This window comes from Oncorhynchus keta, chromosome 35, assembly GCF_023373465.1.
Source record: "Oncorhynchus keta strain PuntledgeMale-10-30-2019 chromosome 35, Oket_V2, whole genome shotgun sequence".
Lineage (NCBI taxonomy): Eukaryota > Metazoa > Chordata > Actinopteri > Salmoniformes > Salmonidae > Oncorhynchus > Oncorhynchus keta.
Window position 1 is genome coordinate 10,018,979 of NC_068455.1, and position 9,205 is coordinate 10,028,183.

Consider the following 9,205-nt stretch of genomic DNA (forward strand, 5'->3'; position numbering starts at 1 on the left):
ACATCAAATTTAGAAGTTGCTCAAATGTCAATATTCGAGGTGTTTTGGACACACTGGGTTTCTCCTCCTGCTGCCGCTGTCGCAGATGCCTCGCTCCTGGTTCAGATAAAGCATTCATTCTGAAGGTTTAAGTTCAGGTTTAAGGTTTGAGATGGGGTTAAAACGTAAAAATTGCTTATTAATGGTCTTGAACATGCGACCCTCTGAGTTGAAGCTTCTGGCTTACTGTTGCGCTTTGTGGCCGCTTTTGAAGGCTTCTCCAGACATCCTGGTTACCCGGAAGGACGTTCAATTTCGCCCCAGTGTGAGTTCTAAATATCTCTAATGGTCACCCCAGCGTGAGTTCTAAATATCTCTAATGGTCACCCCAGCGTGAGTTCTAATATCTCCAATGGTCACCCCAGTGTGAGTTCTAAATATCTCTAATGGTCACCCCCGCGTGAGTTCTAAATATCTCTAATGGTCACCCCAGCGTGAGTTCTAAATATCTCCAATGGTCACCCCAGCGTGAGTTCTAAATATCTCTAACGGTCACCCCAGCGTGAGTTCTAAATATCTCTAATGGTCGCCCCAGTGTGAGTTCTAAATATCTCTAATGGTCGCCCCAGCGTGAGTTCTAAATATCTCTAATAGTCATCCCAGCGTGAGTTCTAAATATCTCTAAAGGTCGTCCCAGTGTGAGTTCTAAATATCTCTAACGGTCGCCCCAGTGTGAGTTCTAAATATCTCTAACGGTCGTCCCAGTGTGAGTTCTAAATATCTCTAACGGTCGTCCCAGTGTGAGTTCTAAATATCTCTAACGGTCGTCCCAGTGTGAGTTCTAAATATCTCTAACGGTCGTCCCAGTGTGAGTTCTAAATATCTCTAATGGTCGCCCCAGTGTGAGTTCTAAATATCTCTAACGGTCGTCCCAGTGTGAGTTCTAAATATCTCCAACGGTCACCCCAGCGTGAGTTCTAAATATCTCTAATGGTCACCCCAGCGTGAGTTCTAAATATCTCTAACGGTCACCCCAGTGTGAGTTCTAAATATTCTAAAGGTCGCCTCAGCGTGAGTTCTAAATATCTCTAATGGTCACCCCAGTGTGAGTTCTAAATATCTCTAACGGTCACCCCAGCGTGAGTTCTAAATATCTCTAACGGTCACCCCAGTGTGAGTTCTAAATATCTCTAACGGTCGTCCCAGTGTGAGTTCTAAATATCTCTAACGGTCGTCCCAGTGTGAGTTCTAAATATCTCTAACGGTCGTCCCAGTGTGAGTTCTAAATATCTCTAACGGTCGCCCCAGTGTGAGTTCTAAATATCTCTAACGGTCGTCCCAGTGTGAGTTCTAAATATCTCCAACGGTCACCCCAGCGTGAGTTCTAAATATCTCTAATGGTCGCCCCAGCGTGAGTTCTAAATATCTCTAATGGTCAGCGTGAGTTCTAAATATCTCTAATGGTCACCCTAGTGTGAGTTCTAAATATCTCTAACGGTCACCCCAGCGTGAGTTCTAAAATCTCTAATGGCCCCAGTGTGAGTTCTAAATATCTCTAACGGTCGTCCCAGTGTGAGTTCTAAATATCTCTAATGGTCGCCCAGTGTGAGTTCTAAATATCTCTAACGGTCGCCCCAGTGTGAGTTCTAAATATCTCTAACGGTCGCCCCAGCGTGAGTTCTAAATATCTCTAATGGTCGCCCCAGCGTGAGTTATAAATAAATCGCCCCAGTGTGAGTTCTAAATATCTCTAATGGTCGTCCCAGTGTGAGTTCTAAATATCTCTAATGGTCGCCCCAGCGTGAGTTCTAAATATCTCTAATAGTCATCCCAGTGTGAGTTCTAAATATCTCTAAAGGTCGTCCCAGTGTGAGTTCTAAATATCTCTAAAGGTCGCCTCAGCGTGAGTTCTAAATATCTCTAACGGTCACCCCAGCGTGAGTTCTAAATATCTCTAACGGTCACCCCAGTGTGAGTTCTAAATATCTCTAAAGGTCGCCTCAGCGTGAGTTCTAAATATCTCTAATGGTCACCCTAGCGTGAGTTCTAAATATCTCTAACGGTCACCCCAGCGTGAGTTCTAAATATCTCTAACGGTCACCCCAGTGTGAGTTCTAAATATCTCTAACGGTCGTCCCAGTGTGAGTTCTAAATATCTCTAACGGTCGTCCCAGTGTGAGTTCTAAATATCTCTAACGGTCGTCCCAGTGTGAGTTCTAAATATCTCTAACGGTCGCCCCAGTGTGAGTTCTAAATATCTCTAACGGTCGTCCCAGTGTGAGTTCTAAATATCTCCAACGGTCACCCCAGCGTGAGTTCTAAATATCTCTAATGGTCGCCCCAGCGTGAGTTCTAAATATCTCTAATGGTCACCCTAGTGTGAGTTCTAAATATCTCTAACGGTCACCCCAGCGTGAGTTCTAAATATCTCTAATGGTCGCCCCAGTGTGAGTTCTAAATATCTCTAACGGTCGCCCCAGCGTGAGTTCTAAATATCTCTAATGGTCCCCAGTGTGAGTTCTAAATATCTCTAACGGTCGCCCCAGCGTAAGTTCTAAATATCTCTAACGGTCGCCCCAGCGTAAGTTCTAAATATCTCTAACGGTCGTCCCAGTGTGAGTTCTAAATATCTCTAACGGTCGCCCCAGCGTAAGTTCTAAATATCTCGAATGGTCGTTTTTTTTAAGCACGTGATGTTAGAACGTTCTCTCCATTCCAGAATGTGATTGTTACGCAACATTACATTTAATCCACGCTGCCCTCAAACCAAGGAATTACGCCTGTTTTAGGCTGTTCTCAACTTGTCAATTATTTTCTATCAAGTTTTTTTATTTTCTCAGAACAGTTTGAATTGAGGTGTGTTCCGCCCCATTCATTCACATAATAGTAGTCATTTTTACTTTTGCGGACCAATACATTTTTTGGACATTTCTGACCCGGACAAAATTCCCCAAACACTTCCCAATTGTCAGTGCAGTTCAAGTCTGCAGACATGTGCTCATCTCCCATCCTGCACACACGTGTTCACATTTTACATCTGTTGCCTGCATCTCAGTCATAGTTGTTTTTGTTACCAATAATACCTTTGCAAATGTGTGCGTTTCTATCAAAGTAGGTGCCTTATTACGTTATAATAGTTTCTGCATGTCGTGTTGTCGTTTCTACTGTAGCATAATATTTTTGAGTATATTCCTTATAACCGCGGACACGCGAGGTAACGTTACTCATTTCATAACCTTTATGGTGTTATATTCAATGCTTAGGTAGCTAGCTACATTCTTCTATTAGCTCTGTAAAACAATGCTAATTGTGTTAGAGAAGTATTGGCTTGTTGTATTTTGATGCTACCCTGGCCTTATGACTCCTAAGTGGCGCAGCTGTCTAAGGCACAACATCTCAGTACTAGAAGCGTCGCTACAGACACCCTGGACCCTGGTGTTTCTATCAAATTATGTTATGTTTATAGTTTCTCTTTGTGATTTTCATATGAACTGTATGTCCAATTTAAAAAAAATCCCTTGTTCAGTAATCATCTCACCTGTTAGTTCACCGCCAACTTTGTGGCCATTGAGGGCTGCGTTGATCAGATGGAAAATTATCTTCTTATACCACTTGGTTGTTTTCTGAGTGCATTCCACAAAGCTGTTTATCATGTCCGCTTTATCCACTGCCCCCATTTTGAGGTTATAGTCAAGCACACAGTCTGGTTTGATGTTTCCCTCTCCCGCCAGGGGGTCCACCTTCCCTGTGGCCGGCATGGTTGCTGTATGGACAGTGGAGAGGACATGGTTGCTGTATGGACAGTGGAGAGGACATGGTTGCTGTATGGACAGTGGAGAGGACATGGTTGCTGTATGGACAGTGGAGAGGACATGGTTGCTGTATGGACAGTGGAGAGGACATGGTTGCTGTATGGACAGTGGAGAGGACATGGTTGCTGTATGGACAGTGGAGAGGACATGGTTGCTGTATGGACAGTGGAGAGGACATGGTTGCTGTATGGACAGTGGAGAGGACATGGTTGCTGTATGGACAGTGGAGAGGACATGGTTGCTGTATGGACAGTGGAGAGGACATGGTTGCTGTATGGACAGTGGAGAGGACATGGTTGCTGTATGGACAGTGGAGAGGACATGGACGTCTCGCATGTCATGGAACTTTACTGCCAGCTGTTGACATTTTCTTACTTAGGATGGCAGTAGTATTGTTGATGAAATGCAGTCATCACGGCAGAGCTAGGAAGCAGTCTTGGGAAAAGAGGGTGGCAAAGAAGGGAGTTGCAAACATAAGATCTGTGCTCCAGTATTCTCTTCGGGAGTTCTTCTTTACTCTCCCCATGAGAAGGACTGTCACCAGGAAGGTATACATTGCACTAATTGTGGTTGTCCCCCCCACTCCTGGCTCTCTCTTCTGCTGTAGCTCCAAGGGATAGAAATTGGTCTCTGCTATGTCTCCCACCAGCTCCTCTGTCAGAAACAACTTGAAGCACTTCTGCCTCAGATGGAAATGGCAAGGGGCGGTGCTCTCCAGACTGGGACTCATCAAAGCAAACAGCAGGGCCAGGAGGGGTGAAATGGCTGGCAGCCTTCCAGCTACCACAGAACTCCTGTACTTCATCCACTGTCTGCCTCCATCACCACCAGCATCTTCAAAGGGAACTGGGACTTTGTCAGTGGCCAAGGGGTCCTCAGATTCAGGGTTCTCAATGGCTGGGGGGGCCACTCCTCACTGTCAGAATCTGATTCCTGACTTTCACACTCATTGTCAGAACTATAGAGTAGACTATAGATTAGACAATATAGTAGATAATAGAGTAGACTATAGAGTAGACTACAGAGTAGATAGTTCTACCAAATCTACCAAATCTCTATCAACATGTTAAATGTGCTTTAGTGGAGCAGGTTGAGAGCTTAAAATGTATTGGTTTCCACATCAACAACAAACTAGAATGGTCCAAACACACCAAGACAGTCGTGAAGAGGGCACAACAAAGCCTATTCCCCCTCAGGAAACTAAAAAGATTTTGCATGGGTCCTGAGATCCTCAAAAGGTTCTACAGCTGCAACATCGAGAGCATCAAATCAAATCAAATTTCAAATCAAACAAAATTTTATTTGTCACATACACATGGTTAGCAGATGTTAATGCGAGTGTAGCGAAATGCTTGTGCTTCTAGTTCCGACAATGCAGTGATAACCAACAAGTAATCTAACTAACGATTCCAAAACTACTGTCTTATACACAGTGTAAGGGGATAAGGAATATGTACATGAGTATGTATGAGTATGAGTATGTAGACAAAGTAAACAAAGTGACATAGTTAAAGTGGCTAGTGATACATGTATTACATAAGGATGCAGTCGATGATGTAGAGTACAGTATATACGTATGCATATGAGATGAATAATGTAGGGTAAGTAACATTATATTAGGTAGCATTGTTTAAAGTGGCTAGTGATATATTTACATCATTTCCCATCAATTCCCATTATTAAAGTGGCTGGAGCGGTTGCATCACTGCCTGGTACGGCAATCAAAATTTGATTTGATTTGGTGTCGTATAGGATATACTACACCCCTAATTCATAGTGAAATCTTGTTACATTCTAGGATCTCTGAGGAATACATACGAATGTTATTTGACTCGTTGAAACAACGTTTAGGGTTAGATTTTCACAGATTCCTTTTTTGCAAATTGAATGAGAGGGAAATACAAAATTGATCATGCATGCTATATGGACATTTTATGATATGAAAAATGATTTGATCTAACAAATCAACACTTCATGTTATCTCTGGGACCCTTTGGATGATAAATCAGATGACGTTTTCAGAATGTAAGTACACATTTCACCTTCACATGTGAATTTATCCAACCTATCGCGGTGAAAAAAAAAGTGTTTTGTAGTTAGGAGCTCTCCTCAAACAATAGCATGGCATTTTTTTCACATTAATAGCTACTGTAAATCGGAAAGTGCAGTTATATTAGCAAGAATTTAAGCTTTCAGACGATGTACTCATATGTAGCAACATTATTATAATTTTTTCCTTAAAATCTGCGATGGTGACAAAAATCGCTGCATGATTTAGAACTATCCCGTTGATGGGACTCCGATCCATAAGAAGTTTTTAATGGGTATTGCCTCCACCAACTTGGTAAAGTGACACCAGCTGTTGCCATTCCTGGATTTCGTGAAGAGTCCGATCCACCGCTAACATTTAAAGTGACTCTACTCTTAACCGTATCTATGTCATACAGTATGCAGATGTTCATATTTGTAAGGATACTGACACACACACACACACACACACACACACACACACACACACACACACACACACACACACACACACACACACACACACACACACACACACACACACACACACACACACACACACACACACACACACACACACACACACACACACACACACACACTCTATAACATTGAACTCTGCTGCAGTCAAAAAAAAAAGCAACCAGTACAAAACAATTTATCAAGGCAACATTTTAATTGGGAAACTTACTGATCAGTTTCCATGGTGAAAACTTTGATGGGCTTCAACTCCTGCGCCACAGTTTTCACCCACTCAAACTTCTGTCAGGCTAGACAGGGTACTGACCTTTAAGCACAAAGTGACAAATTGAAACATTGTGTGCTCTCTGATATGACATTAATTGAAATCATAATGATTTCAGATAAAATAGAATGTGATTGATTAACAAAAGGTTATTTCAATTGCTCAGCTCTCCACCTCCTTGACAATTCCCTGTCAGAAGAAGCGTAGGTTGATTTTGGCAATCATGCGCTTCGCTCCGAAATGGCCAGCATGCATCTCGGTCAGCATGGCCTCCTTCTCCTCCTTAGTGAAAATCACCCTCCTGTGTGGCTGGCCATCTTTCCCCCGTAGGTACATGTGATTGCCTAACAAGTTAGAAGAGGCAAGTTGTTGAAATACTCAAGTCTAAGTACATTTGCACTGCTGTCTTTATCTCTCTGTTAATCTCTTGCCATCTCTCTCTCTCTCTCTCTCTCTCAATTCAATTCAATTCAATTCAAGGGCTTTATTGGCATGGGAAACATGTGTTAACATTGCCAAAGCAAGTGAGGTAGACAACATACAAAGTGAATATATAATATATATATATAATATATAATATATATCTCTCTCTCTCTCTCTCTCTCTCTCTCTCTCTCTCTCACTTTCATCCTTTCTTTCTCCCTTTCTCCCTGCCCCTCTCCCTCTCTTTCTCACTTTCATCCTCTCTTTCTCAATTTCTTCCTCCCTCTCTCTCTCTCTCTCTCTCTCTCTAGCAAAGACACCTAGTTAAAGGGCATCTGGAATTGAGTCAATGGAATGGTATCAACCACATGCAAACCACATATTTTATACCATTCTATTGACTCCATTCCAGCCACTATTATGTTCCATCCTCCCCTCAGCAGCCTCCACTGAAGTATATGTACAGGTAGCAACATGTAGATGACCAACTAGCTAGATGGAAAATGGTTGTTGAAAACTGGTTGTTCATAGCTAAATCCATCCAGTAATCTAATAACGTAGAACTGCTTAACGTTACCCTGAATTGTGAATTTCGCTGAATGTTGCGCCTTTTGTCGAGAACAGTAGTACTTCGCTTGCTTAGAAAGATAAATAAAATCTCCTCGAGGGATATGAAATTCAAGCTACATACAAACAGAAAGCTACAATAACAGTTACAGTAGCTAGCCAGCTAGCTAACACTACTTTTTATGGCAGGGGGACACTATTTGGCATGACAGGCCCCCTCAACCAAATCTCGCTTTAGGTCCCCAAAAGGCTTGAGCAGTCTCTTGCGGTACGCCACACTTTACATGATTAACATTAGAGAAGCTTCAATTAAAGAAAACCCTCTGTATTCTATTTGGATAGATAAAGTAGCTCTGAATCCACTATATGCCAGAGGTTGAAAATCCATAACAACAGGTTATGGCCAATAACATCAAAGACAGCACTAAATTCTAACAGTACAACTCCCACAATCTTCTTATTATCAATGTCTTTCAACCAATCATCATTAATTTGTTTCAGTGTTGGGTGCCCGTCTATATAAGCTGCAAGTCTGTTAATTTCTTTACAGAGAAATAGCATCTGGTATAACACAATTTTTCCCCAAAGTTTGCTAATAGTCGGCAGTAAGCCAATTGGTCGGCTGTAAGAACCAGTAAACAGTGCTTTACCATTCTTGGGTAGTGGAAGGACTCTGGCTTCCCTCCGGGTCTGAGGACAAACCTTTTTCTTAAAATGATGAAAAAATGGAGTGGCTATAGAGTCAGCTACCATCCTCAATAGCTTTCCATCTAAGTTGGAATTACCAGGTGGAAAAAGTCCCTAAAAATGATGAGTTGTTAATTGCTTAATTAACTCAGGAACCACACCTGTGTGGAAGCCTCTGCTTTCAATTTAATTTGTTTCCCTCGTTTACTCAAGTGTTTCCATTATTTTGGCAGTGACCTGTAAAAGGTCACACACACACACGCACACACGCACACACACACACACACACACACACACACACACACACACACACACACACACACACACACACACACACACACACACACACACACACACACACACACACACACACACACACACACACACACACACACACACACACACACACACACACACACACTCCTCCGTGCTGGCAAATTCTAACTCTGACAGCGATAAAAAAACAACAGCAGCATGTCTGTCAGATAGACCACAACACCACAACACAATGGCACCCCAGTAGACTGGCTGACAGGTAGGCAGTTAGCATCACTCCTCAGTCACCTCTACACTGTGGTAGCTGACTGCCTGGGCCCTCTGCTTTGAGAAAGTACCATTTAGTCTAGTGCTGTTCTCTTACCGATTCATCTTCCTGTGTGGCACTGAGCTGGATGTTATTTTCCTGTCGTGAATCTGTGTGTGAGAAATGTGTGTGTGTGTGCACGTGGGCCTGTGTGTGTGTGTGTGTGTGTGTGTGTGTGTGTGTGTGTGTGTGTGTGTGTGTGTGTGTGTAAGACTTCCCTTCCTCTCCCCAATGACAAACGGAAGAGTTGTAATTAATGGTCATTAGAGGATACATGTTTCTCTGTTTGCTTTCTGTGTCCTTATTAACTACGTTGTGCTTCTTCTGTGTGTGAACATGCGTGAACGTGCGTGATTGTGCATGGAACTCTAGACAGCTTGA

At 42.7% G+C, this 9,205-nt stretch overlaps 1 long non-coding RNA gene across 1 annotated transcript; it reads right to left on the reverse strand.

Moving 5' to 3' along the window:
• Positions 1-6,478: 6,478 nt before the first annotated feature.
• LOC127915576 (uncharacterized) lies at positions 6,479-8,319 on the reverse strand. Its single transcript, XR_008091372.1, has 3 exons — positions 8,205-8,319; positions 6,739-6,908; positions 6,479-6,606 (listed from the first exon to the last, which is right to left on the reverse strand). It is a non-coding gene; the product is annotated as an uncharacterized LOC127915576 (long non-coding RNA).
• Positions 8,320-9,205: the final 886 nt, after the last annotated feature.